Source organism: Tinamus guttatus, unplaced genomic scaffold, assembly GCF_059628265.1.
Source record: "Tinamus guttatus ecotype Peru unplaced genomic scaffold, ASM5962826v1 Tinamus_guttatus_pri_ptg000655l, whole genome shotgun sequence".
NCBI classification, from domain to species: domain Eukaryota; kingdom Metazoa; phylum Chordata; class Aves; order Tinamiformes; family Tinamidae; genus Tinamus; species Tinamus guttatus.
The window spans coordinates 102,169-106,587 of record NW_028289189.1 but is presented as its reverse complement, the minus strand read 5'-3'; positions in this window follow the sequence as shown (position 1 = coordinate 106,587).

The window sequence follows — 4,419 nt, the reverse complement described above, 5'->3', positions numbered from 1 at the left end:
GCCACTAAACACTGACATTCAAATAAATGAGTCGCTGCCTAAGCAAGTCCCCAAATCCCCTTCCCGGCTCCGGGGGCTGCCTGGGATGGGCAGAGGGCGGGTGACGACCTCTATTCCCATGCTGATCCTCCGGGTAAACCAGCCAGGTTTGCCCACAACATCTATTAAAAATCACACGGACGAACTCTCCAAAGCAATTTGGAAAAGGCGAGGTTTGTAATGCCAGAAATACACACCTACATATTGGCATTGCTTGGATATTTGCAAGTGTCTTGTCTGTGGGATAAAATAATACTAGTCTGTCAGGGGAAAAAGCACAAGTTTGCCAGGCTGATGTGGAATTATCTGGAACTGCGAGTTTCAAAATACAGTTTATTGTCCCCAAAGGCCCAGATTTCAGGCCAAAACTTTACCTAGCTTAAGCTGCGTTGCAGCATCTGCAAGGACATGTTATCTGCTTCCCCAGCTGCCAGGGTCTTTTCCCAAACCTAATCACAATAGCAGCACGGAGGTATTTTAAATTATATAATAAAACGGAGGTATTTTAAATTATTGCAAAGCTAAAGGGTGTACAGTGATAAATAAGCATATGAATTCTTTCAAAAAAATAATAATACAATGGAACAAAACCTCTTAAACCTCCCCTCCCAGGTCCTGTTCTAACAGGTACCTACTCGTGTCTTGGCAGGGTCAGGAGATACAGGGAATCCCGGTGGTTTCTTCCGCTGACAGTCCCTGCAATTGGCCATCCCGCTCCAGGGAAATCCTTCCCCCTGCGCTCTGCTCCGCTTGGGAACCATCCCAGCCCACGCAAGTGAAGATGAGGGACCCTCCTGTCACCCAGCACATCCAGGATGGCGCAGGATTCACGTGTGTCCCCTGCCCAGCAATGACCGTGTCGAGACGCATCGATTTTACCCAGCGAAGGAAGGACCCGGCTGTTCCGCTACGGAAAAGTCGGGCCGGGCAATTTGGCATCGCTCCAGCACTGGTTCAAAGTGACAAAACGTAAAGAGGACAATGTGCCCCCTATAAGGTATTCCACCAGGCTGCTCCTATGGACTCATAACAATCTTTCTTTTACAGGGACCCAACCAGGAAAGAGAAACGCGGTTACGGGAAGCCTGGACACGACTGAAGGAAGAAGGAAGCGGCCGCTGCGCCGGAGGGACCAGGTGAGTGTCTGCCCAGCCCCGTGTAATTTAATCATCTGCGCTCGCTGCCAAAAGGTGGATTTAATCACCTCGCTGCTAGGAGAACCCGTTTAAGACCGACTTTGGTCTTTGCACAGAGGTGAGGCTGAGCACGGGGAATCTCCCGCGTTGCTGCAATTTGGTGCTAGGGAGATGAACCAATCCACGCTTGGTTTCCTCCAGAAAAAGAGCCAAGGGAGGTGGGTATCCTGTGCATTGTGTAAATAAATATTCTGTATTCCTATTAAACGCCTGAGTTAATATAGCTCTGACTATAAGGCCTTGTCCTTGCTTGAAAGCTGATCAGGACTCAGCCTATTTATGGATTGAAAACGCTGCAGATGCCGTGAACATCCCCACGCGGATCCGACCTGCGCTGCGGGGACGGCACCGCTGGATTAAAACGTGTCCTCGACTTCCCTGCTGCAGGGAGGCTGCTCCCACCTCTGCTTTTCCATGAGATGGGCAATGCAAGAAACCTCCCATGTGCCGGCCCTCTGCATTGGTAACGTTTCATACTTCCAGTTTTCTTTGAAAAAGCAAGCAAATGCTCATCGCATCCTTTTCAGCAGTGAAATCTGTGTTGGATGCAGCTCTTGGCGTGTTAACTTCTTAAAGCCGGAATCATCTGATTTACAGTGGTGCCTTAGAAACCTGCAAGAAACTGTTGAGCCCTGAGCGCTGGATGCAGCACACACAAAAATCAGAGCTCCTGCTCCTCGGAACTCATCTCTGCGCATGGTTTTCTGAGAAACGTGGAGCTATTGAGCAGCTTAATGGTTTTAAGTGTCATCTTTTGAATTTCATAGAATCATAGAATAGAATCATAGAATGCTTAGGGTTGGAAGGGACCTCTAGAGATCATCTAGTCCAACCCCCTGCACACGCAGGGTCACCTAGAGCACGTGGCACAGGACTGTGTCCAAGCGGGTTTGAAGATCTCCAGAGAAGAAGACTCCACAACCTCTCTGGGCAGTCTGTTCCAGTGCTCTGGCACCCTCACTGTTAAGAAATTTTTCCTTAAGTTCCTATGGAATTTTTGGTGTTTCAGTTTCCGGCCATTTCCTCTAGTCCTATCGGTGGCCACCACTGAAAAGAGGCCAGCACCATCCTCCTCACTGCCTCCCTTGAGGTACTTCTAGACACTGCTCAGGTCCCCTCTCAGCCTTCTCTTCTCCAGGCTGAACAGGCCCAGCTCCCTCAGCCTCTCCTCATAGGGCAGATGTTCCAGGCCCCTGATCATCCTTGTGGCCCTGCGCTGGACTCTCTCCAGCAGCTCCACATCCCTCTTGTCCTGTGGGACCCAGAACTGGACACAATACTCCAGATGCGGCCTTCAAAGGTGGGAAGGGAAACAGGTGACTTTACTCCTGTGATTTGGAGTTACCATGAGAACCTGGGTCTTCTCACGGGTGCTGGCACCACGTCTGCAAGGCTGCTCCCCTTATGGCAGCACTTCAAGCTAATGAATATTTACACCCAGAACCCGTTTATGAAACATTGCCCTTTCTACAAAGGGGGGAAATGAAGGCACAGAGATCCAGCGATTCCAGTGGCAGCAGGATGAGCTGGGGATCCCGAGAGGCGCCTTGTGTGCTTGGACGTGGCCACCTCGGCCTCATCCGACCCCTGTCGCCCGCTCAAACAACCCCAAGGGCCCTGCGTGTCCCCAGAGCTGTCCCAAAGGTCAGCAGCTTTGCAGCATCTCCCTCCTCGTTTCCGCAGGCACTTTATGAAAGCAGATGATATAAGCGGCTGTACCCGGAATGCTGAGGCTGCCATTTATGGCAATGAGGAGCAAAACGGCGGATCCATCGCGAGCGCCGAGCTCCCGCCGGAGCCGCGCGTGGAGCCGACTCCGCGGCCTCTTGGCCTTTTTCACGCTGCCTTCCTGGCCTTGCTTGTTCACCAGCGTTCCCTATTTCCAGCTACCTCCAGCTGGGAATATCCCTCGGTTATGAACTTCCTCTCTCATTTATCCGTAGGCAGCCGGTAGAGGAGGCAGCTCCTGGAGAGAGCCCCTTCCCAGGAATCCAGGAGGCAGAAAGGGAGCCCCGCACGTCCCTGCGGAGCCGGGTTTATCCCCCGGAGCACCCGGCTCTTCCCCGGCCTGCAGGAAGAGTCAGGCAGCCGCAAACTCCCTAATTGTCCCTCCTCTCCCTGCCCTTTGTATTTCAGCCCACAACGGAGCCTGGCTGTGGTACTAATTGCTCCCTGCCCGCAGAGACCTGCGGTCACCGGGAGCCCAGGATTACCCGGCCGCACCTCCGTGCTGCTCCTCTCCGCTTTTCCAGGCGTTCCCGAGCCGCATCCTGCAGCTCAGAGGCGGATCAGGGCCCTTTGGGGTCCTGTTTGGTGCTGCACCCCGGGAGGGACCGCCCCGACCGGGGAGCGCGGGTGGCACCGGTGCAGCCGCCCTCGGCCCGGGCACACGGGGCGTCCCCGCGGCGGGACAGGGCCGGGATCCGCCCGAGGCTCCGCCGGCTCCAGCCCAACCCCCGTGCTCCGACCCGCGGCGCCTCCGGCTTCGCTCCCCGAGCGAGCGGGGGGAGGAAGCGCGGGCGGAGGAAGCGCCCGGGGGCCACGGGCGCGCGCGCGCGCGGAGCACGCGCTGCTGCCAGGCGGCCGCGCGCACGAGGCGGCCGCGCGCGCGGCGCTCCCAGCGGGCCGGGCCGCGCGCTCCGCTCGCTGCAGGGCGGCCCCGCACGGAGCCTTGACCGGGGCTGAGGGCGGCGGCGGCGGCTCCGTCCCGGGCGCTCCCGGCAGCAGCGGCGGCGGCTCCGGGCCCGGCCCCACGTGGCCGCCCGCGCCGGCGCCTCCCCCCCGCGCGGGGCGCGCGCGCGCGCGCGCCTCCAGGGGCGCCCTTTTCGCCGGCGCCGCCCAATGAGCGCGCGCGCCGCCGGAACCCCCGCCCTTCCTGCGTGCGGCCCGCCCAATGGGCGCGCGCGCCGCCGGCCCGCCGCCGCGCGGAGCCAATGAGCGCGCGCGCTGCCGCCCGCCGCCCGCCAATGAGCGCCGCGGCGCGGCCCGTATCCCTCCGCCGGCGCTCGGTGTGCGCGCGCGCGCCCGCCCGCCCCGCTCGCGCGGCCCCTGTTCTCCCTCCGCCGCTGCCGCCGCCCTTAGCAGGAGCCGCCGCCGCCCCCGCAGCCCCGCGAGGCTCCCGCCGGCGGGACCCCCCTCCCTCCTTCCCTCCGCCGCTTCCTCGGCGCCGTTCCCCCTTCCTCAG